The sequence below is a fragment of the Cheilinus undulatus genome, linkage group 10 (assembly GCF_018320785.1).
Source record: "Cheilinus undulatus linkage group 10, ASM1832078v1, whole genome shotgun sequence".
Lineage (NCBI taxonomy): Eukaryota > Metazoa > Chordata > Actinopteri > Labriformes > Labridae > Cheilinus > Cheilinus undulatus.
In genome coordinates this window covers 39547995-39560452 of record NC_054874.1, presented here as the reverse complement: position 1 = coordinate 39560452, position 12458 = coordinate 39547995, and the positions used below count along the sequence as shown (strand labels likewise).

The 12458-nt window shown below is 40.6% G+C and overlaps 1 protein-coding gene across 12 annotated transcripts in view; it reads right to left on the bottom strand.

The window, feature by feature from the left end:
• Window positions 1–12458, bottom strand: part of rapgef2b (Rap guanine nucleotide exchange factor 2b) — a 171366-nt gene that overhangs the window by 40163 nt on the left and 118745 nt on the right. The gene's annotated exons all lie outside the window — the stretch shown is intronic.

Sequence of the window (12458 nt, the reverse complement as noted above, 5' to 3'; positions counted from 1 at the left end):
AAATATGGCTGATTTAAGTAGGTTACCTTATTCGTCTTATGGCATCAGAGCTGAATCCAAACATCTACAGAGAGCGTTTACAGTCTCTTGAAATGCCGTATGATTTTAGATGTGGAGAGTTACGGAAGAGTATTAGGGCCACTGAAAAAAAAAATTTTGAGACAAATTTTTTTTTTTTTCAATTGTGAGAAAAAAGTCAGAATTCTGAGATTAAAGTCAGAATTCTGAGATTAAAGTCAGAATTCTGAGAAAAAAGTCAGAATTCTGAGATTAAAGTCAGAATTCTGACTTTAATCTCAGAATTCTGAAAAAAAAAAACATTTGAGACTTTTTTTTCATTTGAAGAATAAAGTCAGAATTCTGACTTTTTTTCTCAGAATTCTGACTTTAAACTCAGAATTCTGACTTTAATCTCACAATTGAAAAAAAAAAAAAATTTGTCTCAAAAATTTTTTTCAGTGGCCCTAATACTCTTCCGTAGAGAGTAAACAAGATTTTGAATTTCAAACGTACAGTAGTGTTATGCGCCTCTTTTGGAAGTTAAAAATGTTTAAAACAGCTTTACAATGTATCAGTAGAAGGTCAGACAGACTGTGAATTCCAAACAGAAAAGATTCATGTTTGTCCTGATGTAAATCCTCATGAAAGTGTGACTTGTTGAGTGCCGCCAGGCTTTTAGCTCTTCACATCTGAGATGTAAAAGGTAAAATGGTCTCTGAAGTGGTAGGTGTCAGTTTGGGCCGTAAATAACAACACTTCCTTGGATAGTTTTTGGAAATCAGCCTCAACAGCAGCAAGGCTGTGAAGTCCCACTTGGATGACAAATGGAATAGATTGGATAGAAACACATTTTGGGAAGTTCATTTGCAATTAAATGGATTTGAGCTGTCATCTGCTCTTGAACGTGCTCTAGGAAAAATGCTTGTCGTCACAGCATTTGAAGCGCTCATCTGCTTTAGCACTTAATTAAAGAGTTTTGGAAATGGTATCTAAAGTGTTTTGGTTGCCAGAGTTATTATTGTGGAATACTGGAAACCAATTTTGACTGAAATTCATCTTAAAACTTATAATCCGCCCTTTCAGATGGACCACAATATACTTGAAGAGCTTGATAGTGATATGTAGATGAAGTGATTTAGCCAAAGGTGTGGTGAGACATTTAAAGACCTTTCTTTGGGGTTTGTTGGGGGAAATTGGAAAAAGAAGACGTATCTATTCAAAAAGTGCCATTATGTGTCAATGAAAGAGAATAAGAGCGAGACATTAGAGCTCCTGTGGCACTGAGGTGTGATGTGACTGCACTGTGTCAAAGATTGCCATCACGTTTAATTATCTGGATGACTGCACTAACTAAAATGGTCGACCAGAGGGCCCAGTCAGTCACTAACCCCCCTAAGGCTGCTATTTCCCATCCCCTCATCCCACTTTGAACGCCTCCAGCTGACTTCCACGATATCATTATCACCAGCCGGACATTATTGTGTTAGTGTGACGAATCTCTTTGTCTGTTTGTAGCTGCAGAGATAAAGCCTCATCACATTTCCTTCTGATGACTTCTGGGACCGAAAGGGATTATAGTGCAGTAAATCACTCTGATGTAATCCAAACCTCAGAAGCGAAGTTATGTTGGAGCTTCCACTACTGCCATTTATATCTATTACTGGACATCTGTGTAAGAGCATTCAGCTTCATTGTTGTCCTGAAGGAAATTGGGTTCCCACTCAGAAAACCACCAAGACAGCAAAGAATAAATGGCAACAACTTCAATAATAAATCCTCAAAACATAAATGTAATTGTCAATTTTAAACCCACCAACACTACAGGACAATAACGGCTTTTAATTTATTCTTAGGGCCAACAATTGCAGGACCAAAACCAATTAGATGATCAAACAAGCAAGCACTATCTCTACTAGCTTCATACAGCCTGACTGAGCTTCTCTGTTGCCCTGGGTTACATGTTCCTCCAGTATGATAAACATAGATGCTGTGGTTTATTTTCAGTCCATTATAACACACAGTCTGCTGCCATAATTTCTCACACACAGAGTCAAATACATATTAATTAAAGGCTAAAGTCTGCTTAGAATTTGCATCATTCGCTGTTTAAGTACTAATACCTAAACACTAGAGTGTGCAGTTGATGTACTGAACTGTTTTCTCCTTTTAAAGTTTGAGTGTAATACCTTAAAAGAAGCTTATTACTAAGGTACACATAATCAGCATCAGCTAGCTGCTTTTATTATGCCTGCAAGTGCAGTTTTGCTTCTTCATGCATTTTCTATTGCATTTCACAGCATGAGCTGGTGCACAACTATACAAAGCTATGAAATGAGACTTTTCCCTCCATTATGTCCTAATTAGGTGGATATTGTAGCTAATTTTGATTCCACTTTGTACACAGAGCCCTTTGCCATAAATCTTGCAAATAGAACCAAATTATGAAAACAACAAAATGGAGCTCATATTTGTGCAGAAGCTTGAAAAAAAATGGGGCAATATGTATTATACTTTCTAAAGCACTTAGCACAGCTTTGAGTATCATTTTCCCTCTTATACCATTTGCTGCATGGACATATTGCATAGTTATAAGGCTATGAAATGAGACCATTCCCTTCTGGACACTGCAGCTAATTTTGATTGCATTTTAAACACAGAGTAGGCTGCCATATATCTTGCAAATACAACCTAATTAGCATTTTGCCTGGTATTTGCACCATTTAGGTTTTAAGTACAGGCTGCCAAAACTATAGGTTGAAGAGATTTAGGGAATTGTTCTTCCTATTCTATATGGAAGTTTATATTTTTGTGGCACCTAAAAAGACATGCTGTCTAGTAAGGTATAAATATTAAATGTCAAGTATTTGCTTTAAGCCTAGTTTTGAGTTTCATTTTGCCTCTTTATCAGCCATTGTGAGCACTTTCATATGCCCTTCTCTGCATGAAAATATTTCACAACTACAAGGCTATGAATTATGTCATAGTTACTCATACAAGCAAGTCAAGAGGTTGTTGAAATGAATTAAAATGTTGATAGCATTGTTCAGTTGGTGCCTGTAAAGCAGTGATAACTTAATACAATGAAATACATCTTACAACTGTAATTTTTTAACAAAAACTTGTTGAACTGCAACAAGTAAACAAAAACAAAGTACTTAATAGGGGAAACATGTTTTTCTACAGCATGTAGACTATGGTCATCCAAGTTTAGCCATGCACTATGTTTTAAGTAAAGCAACAGATGCAGTTAGTTAAAGTAAAACATGTCTTCCTTGATACAAAGTGTTTCAGAAAAACTGGATTGAATTGGAGCCCAGGAAATTGAAAGCTGTGAGTTGTAATAAATCTATGTAACTCACTCATCCTTTAGCTTTAAGAACAAATCAAAATACTGTTAGAATAACAAAATACTTGAGATTAAAAGAATCTGCCCATATAATGATCAAAGCCCATCTCTGCATTGGGTAAATTTAATGAATGGAAGTTCTCAGAGGCTAAATTAATTGAATATTCTCATTACAGAGAGTACAAGTCAGGTCATGCTGTGTTTGTCGATACAGCCTGGTGCTCTGTATGTCAATAATAATAATATCCCAACTGGTTTCCACAACCAGAGGGAAGCTCCCACCTCCTCCAAGCACACCCCCATGAAGTACAAGCCCCACCCCTCAGAAAGAGGGAGAGATAAAGGGAGGGCGGGAAAGAGGGATAAAGGGAAAGGATAATAAACACTTAATCCTTTCTCTCTACTCATTTGGGTCATCCGTCTGTTGGTCAATAAGCCAGGGTCCATTCAGTGTATAAGCATGTGGTCCATTGACCTCTCGGCCCCATGGCATGTAAGATACTGGGCCAAGATAGATGCCGGGGCAATAATACCGACACACACTCATTAAGCTTTTTCAATCAGTTGCATAAAGACATGCCAATGTATGTGCAACGCATAGTTAACCCACATTGATCTGCAATGCTGTGCTAACATCCTAATGTCTGTTATGCTATAACATGAAATTGTGATTATTCTCCTACCTTCACAGCGCCTCTGCTCTGAAGTCTCTATTGCAAGCAAATGAGGTGAGCTCTGCAGAACCACAAGCCCAAAATACTGACAATCAGCTGTCACAGGAGGATTATGCATCGCTCTAATGCTCGAGCCACAACACCCAGTTCTGCCTACATGCGAGCAGATGTGGTACTCCTTGAATTACATTGTAGACCTAATGACCTAGATTGCTGGGTGGAAGCCCTCTGTGCTAGTGCTGGCTGCCTCTCAATCTACTTACTGCCTGTATATGCAGGGTAAATCTAAACCGGATGTCCCAGTGCTAGGGGAGGACACGCTAAAAAAGACTACCCTTTTAAAAACACTCTCCAACTTCTACGTCATAGAATTTTAGTTTGATCGGTTTAAATTGCTGAGCAAAGCAAAACATCAAAATCATTTGTCTACTTAAATTCAAGCAGCTAAAAGTGCTTCAATTTAATCTCTCCTTGAAACATTTCTAATGTTGTTTTATCCTTGTCTACTCATTAAAAATGGAGAGCCGCCAGTGTTGGAAGGCTACAAGACAGCAAGAACATCCAAGAGTTTCCCTGTCCATGGTGGCTGCTTCTCACTTTCCTGAGCATGATGGATCAGGAGATTAAAACACTCTCCGAAGGGTGTCCGATTAAATGGGCCTTATATACTCTCTGGGGTTTCCCTTCCCTAGTCACAGCTTCCTCCAGTTGGTAATACACAAATCAGTAGTTAAAAATGAGGACATGACTGGGTGATATGTGGAAAACTGTCCACTGTACTGCCATCACAATCACTGCTGTTCCTGTTGTTTTAAAAGTTAGCTGGTCTCCTAACTAAAGTATATTGTTCACAGTGCAATACAGAAAAATCTCCAAGTACTGCATTTTCTGCAAGTTTTAAAAAGATAAATGGCGGGGAAGTGGCAAGATTTTAAAGGGAGAAAAGAAAATCTTTTAATATTTGTGTTACAGAGAGTGCACGAGTGTCTAGTCCCTGGTTACAACTCCTATCTGATTTATTATCCAAGCCCAGTAAAGGTAAATCATTTCTCCCCATAAAATGTTCTAAGATAAGGAGACTTCATTCATGGCCAAGCTATGGCTAAAAGATAAAGCCATAAAGGTCCATAACAACCTAATAAATCCTGATGGATTGCACTGTGAGGCTGCAAGTCAACATGAGCCTTGTTGCTGTAAAGATAAAACACAGCTATAAGAATGGAAATTCCAGCAATCCAGAGGAAATGTAACTAATTAGGTAATTTCACATACAACAGTGGATGGCCATGAGCTTACCATGGTGATGTCACTACTGTAATAAGATCTGCTGACTCTTATTGACTCTACCTGTGGTGCTTGTCCTGCTGGGCTTAATGAATATTTACACAAGGCTCAATTTATATGCTAAAAACTGAGAAAACAAAAACCAAATGGAGCAGCAAAGAGGGGGGTAAGAGGAGGAAACATAGAGACACTGTATAGATATATTTGTCTAAAGATTTTCCCCATGAAAAGACAGTAAGATATTTTTCTCTTTCTTCTCTGCGGGCTCAATATGTAAATATCCTCCCCATGCTGAAAGATAGCCAATTATAAAATGAGCCAAACATTGATTATTGCACTCATGTTTGTCTATTCTACATAATTGCCAGTTGTGTTAACTTTCTGGCTCATTTGTATGTTCTGCCTGAGTCGAGGTACATATGCTTCAATCATGTTTTGGCTGTGGAAATGAAACAATCTGCCAGTAACAAATAACAAGTTTTAGGATGTGTTGCATGATGGGGTCCACCAATTGCCTTTATAGGACAAGACTGTTTTGTTTCTCTGATGTCCTGGAAAAAAGCTGACTCAATTTTGTGATATTTGCATCATTAGGGCAATACCCAAATGACAGTATAAACCAACACAAGCAGGAAATGCTTAAAGATCCAGGTTGTATGGCTGAAGGATCCAATATCTATCTTATCTATACACTGAATTTTGGAGAAGTACAGAAAGTTATTCCAAATAACTTCAGTGGGTTTCTCAAGCCTTAAACAGAGACAATGAACATTAGAGTACTTTAGTACAATCATGATTTATTTTTTGGACTTTAAGACTACTTTTTATGTTAGTCCCATACTAAATAAGCAAAAATGTGATATGCAAAAGCATTTTCAGTATTGTGACAATGATATGAAGTGTGACAAATGATTACTGAAGAGACTGTGTCAATAGCTAATTAGCATTTCATCTGACTGCATGAAAATTTGTGTGCAAGCATGTAAAATGTGGACATGGTGAGTGTGAAAGAATTGCTTGTTTAAAGAAAATATTGCTTCTTCATTGTACTGTATTTATAGCAAAAGCTCATACTGCAGTAACAACAAAATTGTGCAGCCTTCCTGGGAAGATCCAGCTTTTACATTGCATGAGCAACAGGCTGTTTGTGTGCTTTTTATTAGTATGTAATTCTATTCAACTACAGCGTTGTAAAAGAAATCCATGCTGGTGAGTTGCTTTTGGTTGCATATTGCAAATAAGATATGAAGATTTTGTCAAAAATACAGAAATTATGAGAATCAAGATAGGAAAATGTATGTTTCATGTTCAAGTGTTCAGTCGTGTAGTTTAATTATTTAGACATTCCAATCTAAAACTGAAAGTACATTTAGTGATGTCAGGGTCCTGGTTATGCTAACAGGGCCCTCTTGACAGAAGATCCACTACTTGCGAAGAGGGTGGGTGTGATATTACATCAACAACTACACGTCTAAGACCATTATAGGAATATTAAGGGGACTTTTCGTTCGGCGTATGTGCTCTGTGATCCAGGAAACGTCCATCAGAGTGATTTACAGCCCTGCCTCTCCGTGTCTATGTGTGTGGTCCCGGTGTGTGAGTGATACCAGCGGCGCTGACAGACGATCAATCCGTTTACCGTTCAAGTGCAGATCAGCTAGGGCCTCGAGAGTGTCTGCACGAGCTGCATGCCGGCTGCCTCTAGCACCACGGACAGCGCCACCACCACCACCACCAGCAAAATATACACCAGAGGGTCTGACTAGTACTACAGCTGGTGTTTCATCTTGAGGCAAAAATGCAGAAAATGTCATCTTTAATCATTCACTGCTACGTTTGCAGCCGATTGAACAATGCTTTAAGGACTCTTGTATCTCCTACTGGAGGTTAAAAGGTGGGGTAACTGAATTTAGGGCACAAGCTTCATCTCTGCACATGACATCACCCCATGTCTAACCACTCTGATTTACTGCTTACACAGATTATTTCCCTCTAATGCAAATGACACCTGTTGCAGTTAATTTCATGGGCATATCTTATGGACCCACAATCAAATATTGTCACTAAAGTGTGTCGTAAAACATAATGAGGGCAGAGCCGTCGGTCGTAAAACACACAAACATCTGCGCTGCTGGATGTCCGCGTGTGCCTTTGGAAGAGAATCACCATAATATCTCTACAGTCATTTTAAGTACACTTATTGAGCTAGAAGTGTCGTTTTTATAAGTTCCAATAACATTTTTGCCGCGATATTTCATCGATATTTGAGGCGAAGATCAAAGGAGTCCTTAAAATTCACGCGAGTGTGCGTTCGTCTGCGCGCGCGTCTGACAGCAAGCACATGGCGGCCGTTTCTAGTACAACACACTGACACACATCGGAGGCTTCGCCGGGCGATAACCAGCCTCTGGTGAGCTCGTTTGGGTTTCTGTCTCGTCCTTGGCCCGCCCTGCGTTCATTCATCTTGTGCAGGCTCGATAGAAATCCGATGCACATCCATTATAGGGACGGTAATCATATCTATGGGTCATAAAGGAGGCAGCGAGGAGAAAAAAAAAAGAAAGATGGAGAGAAAACGTTGCACGTCGATAGGGCTACTTACCGGGGTTTTATCTTGCTGGCTCGGGACTCCATTGCTGTCTGATGCTGCTAATGGTTTCATAATGAAAATATGTTCACCGGGCTAAAATCTAACATCCCAAAGCAAAGACCCCCATCTTCATCCAAGCCGCCTGCCCTCCTCTCCCCTCCCTCAGCTCCGTCTCCCTGGCAGGAGGCGGCGGCTTGACAGTTTTGGGAGTATCCGCTGTTTCTTGGCCTGATTAGACACTCCAAACCAACACCAGCTTCTGCCTCTATTCCTGCCTCCCCGCAGAAATATTTTAAACCCACAGAGGAGGAAGAGAGATGGAAAAATATCCTTTTATCCAAGCTAAGACGAGCCAGCTTGTCTTCTCTGCGCGTTGACAATCACATCTCCATCCGGAGAACAGCGGCGCACCGATAATAAAGCAAAAAACAGTGAGGAAAAAAAGATGAGAAAAAAATGGCTGACAACACTTTCACTCACGTTTTCTCCCTCCGCCTCTCCTCCCTAGCTCTCTCCCTCTCTTTCTCTCCTCCCTCTACAGAAAGTAAAGCTACGCACACGAAAACACACGAGTGCACAAACGCCTTTATGCACCATTACGTTATTTGAAGACCGAGACGCCTGCAGCCTCTATCGAGATACTACTGTGTGTTAAACCCAGCGGTTTGTTTGGAGCCGGAGCAGGAGGGGGGGAAGTGTGTATGTGTGTCAGGAGGTGGAGGAGGGGAGGGGGATGGTGGCGGCGCTGGAGGACGTGGGGGTGGGGGGTTAGGACCTCCTCCCTGCCAGACAGTGATGTTGTAAGAGCAGAGATAATATTCATGGCAGTGCAAGTGATTTAAGCCCCTCAAAAATTACTTCCTGTTTCATGGTAACAGCTTATTTCACAGACTGGCAAGCTTTGAAAGATAGCACGGGTACAAATTTGGGATCTTACAAACCGATTTGAGGAAGATCTGGTCAACCTTGTAGAACATGACCCTCTGATTGCTGGGCTACTTCCAGTACCACAAACTTTTGCTTGGACCAAGTCTTTCCAGTTCCTTGTGGTGACACTGTGACCTTAATAATGTACTTCAACATGGTTACCATGTGTACATGGGATTTCTGTAGAGGCAACTCAAACTAGGGCTGGGCGATATGGCCTAAAACTGATATCCCAATATATTTTTACTATATCCCGATACATGATATATATAGAGATATTTTGAAATGGCCTCTCAGCAGCCGTATTTACTTCGGCCCCAAATGACACTAGTTTGATGATAAAAATAGACTGTTCTATTGGATTTTTAATAAAATTGTTTGCACAAAGTAAAAGTCAATATAAATTAAAATGTAGCAGTTTTATTTTGAAAAGGACTTCATTCAATCTTTTACTAATAAATCAAAAATACATAAATCATGAAGTACTTGGTCTTTTACAGTGTATGGAAAGTCCTGAAATGTTTTCTGGGTTATGTTTACAATTGCTGACTATAAAATGATTATTTTCCTCATTAAGGGTGAAGCAAACCTACACAGAACTCACCAACCATGCATGCAGTAAAAGGCCAAAACCCTGCAGTCTAGCCCTCCATTCAGGCTCACAGCTGTGATTATATTAGTCCATTACCTGTGCTGATGAACGCTGGACCAGTTTCTGACAAGTTCATAACATGAGAGTGTCTTTAGACCTTATTCAATAAACTCTCCTGTGTGGTCATGGTGGAAAAAGCTTGTCTGGAGATGGGAACATTTGAACTTCTCGTTGTCATTGTTTTGAACTGTTAGGCTGAGATAAGTCTCTGTAGTTGAGGAGAAGTGGATCACATTTGTCCGTTGCTGGGCCATCTTCTCTCTAAAATGCACGACTCTGGCAGGGAGTTTTCAGCAAAATGCTCGCGCCCAGGCAAATCTTGTATTCTGGGTTAAGTGTGTTTTCAACAACACTGGGCTTATGTCTTTAGCGATGTGTTGTGTTACTGCTGCCGTTATCTCGGAGACATCTTGCAGTGTATTTTAACTAATACCGCAGGAGTTCGACCTCTTCCTTTTCAAAGTTGAACAACTGCTCAACGCTGCAGATCCAGCATTGTTTCTTGCTGTCTCAAAAGTCAGCTAACTCCCCGATAACTAGCCATGCTGCTCTGTTTACCTTCCTCTTTCCTTGCTTCTCACTGCTGATGCGCATGTGCAGAGGAGTTTTCTGGATGGACGCAGGAGAGAGAGTGAGCTCTCTGCTGTGAGAGATGCGTTCAGGGATGATGGGAGAAGCGAAACTCCAGTGAGAAATTCACACTGACGGCTCAAAGCTTCCACATAATTTATACCTGGATATTCACAATAAAGCCATTTTATACATCATGGGTGGCAAAGGCCGGGATACATAGAGTACACTCGATATATCGCCCAGCCCTAACTCAAACTATCCACATAATGTTACTTGAGTGCTTTTCATCCTATTTCTCTATCTGAAGGTTGATTATGAACAATGGCTCCTTTGGATTTGACTCTGCAGATGACCATGCAGTTATTTTAATGCATTGACAGTTAAAAGTACTACATGCTAGAAAAAAGAGAAGGCATCTTTGACACTGTAAATATGTGATGCGTGAGTAATGTTCAGTAGCCATTATGTTATTCAAGAGCAAACTTACTAGTGTTGTATTACCAGTAATGTTAGCATGAAGTAATGTGGATGTTGCAGTTTTCTAAGGTTAGCTAATTAGTGTTAACATAAAGTTACAATTGGATGTAAATTCAGATTTTGTTGCAAGTGCCACTGAGTGGCTAAACTGTGCTCACCATCAACATCTATCACAATCATCTGTTTGCCACTGGGCTTGCTTCTGCCAAGTTTCATGGCTGTAAATGTGTTTTAAGCTCCTCAAGTAAACTACTTCCTGTTTAATGGTGAACAATAAAACCACCATGGCTAAAGCATTAGACGTAGACTCATGGCTTTCATAGAGTTGTACTATGAAGGTCTTAGGGCCAACATGTCCATGTGGACTGCGGCTGTTCTCCTCTGGATGAGGTTTACAACACCCCCAGCAGTAAAGAGGAGGAGGGTGGAGGAGAAAATGAAAGTGGGGATGAGAGATGAAGAGGTGACAGAGTAGTAGGAGGAAGATAAACCACCAAAAGGTTGACAGACAGGTAGATGGATGAGAGATAGAAGGATGGAGGGAAGCAGGGAGGAGAGGTGCACTGTGGGAGTAATGCCATTATCACGCTCACTTCAGCACAAGACCAAGGCTGGAGCCGGTTGGCATAGTAACGGAGTGGAGGAAAGCGATTTCCTGGGCGGGGAGACAGAAATGGAGACAGCAGCACTTCCTCTTGAGAGAGCGAGAGTAAAAGATGCACAAACGGAGGGAAAGAGGAGCATTAGTCCTAAGGAAAGGAGCAAAATAGGAATTAAAAAATAAGGAGCATCATTTTGGAGGGGAAGGATTAAAAGATGGAGACGGTGTTGAGAGATGGAGGAGAAGGAAAAAAATGGCAGCAGTGATGTCACTGTGTCACTGTCACTCAGCTGGAATGGCAACTGGGTGAACACGAGCACCCCACACCCACCCAGCCATACAGCCCCCTACACACCCTCTAGGGTTTCCAGTTGCTGTGGCGACGGAAGCAGCGAGACACGGCGAGATGAAGGGGGGGGTTGAGCGTTGAGTGTGTGTGTGTGTCGATAGACTGCCACTTCACCTTCACTCAGCTGTATTACAATAAGCAGCAGCGTCACCAGCAAATACACAACATGCATACATCTTCTGAGAGTGAGGGCAGAAGGGGAAATGTGTGTATGTGTTGAGATAGCACGCCTTTTTCTCCTGAGACTCAGGATATTGGATACATATATGAAGGTCTCCTGACAGACAGAGATATGAAGACAGCACTTTATATGACAAAAACATGTCAGATGAAACAACAAAGGCTTAAAGGCCAACAGAGACAATAAACAACACAGCTGCTCCAGTTCATGAGGATAATCAGCAATTCAGATCACAACCATAACACAAAGGGCTTCATATCATAGAGCTGCTGTTATCAACACTTTAACTAAAGCAGAAGAAAGAGCACATCACCAAGAAAGTGTCACACCTCAAAAAGAAGAAATCAACATTCTTTGTCACTTCTCATTACCTTTAACATGCTTCATGACATTTTGACGTGTCAATCATTTGCTGCTATCTTGTTCCATTTCCTTCCATTCCATTTCCAATTTGAAAATAACAGTCATAACAAGATATGTCAACTCTTTAAAGTGCAATGCTACAATAGACGTTAAAACCTATTTTGATGAAGGATCAATTGATAATGATTCTATGCTGAGCAATCAAGATCACATATCTTGTTGTTATTCATCAGGTTTCTCAGGGTTAAATAACAGGGATGCACCAACTTTGGACACTTGTCGTGGACACATGGTACCAAGCCAACCAGCTAGCTAAAATGAATAAGTGGAGAAAGTTTGGGAAAGCCTCAATGAGGAGAGGGAAGTAGAGCTCACAACTGCCAAGAGATAGAAAGTTGAATCTCAAAGACAATACCCAGAGTACAACTTAAAATACGAGTT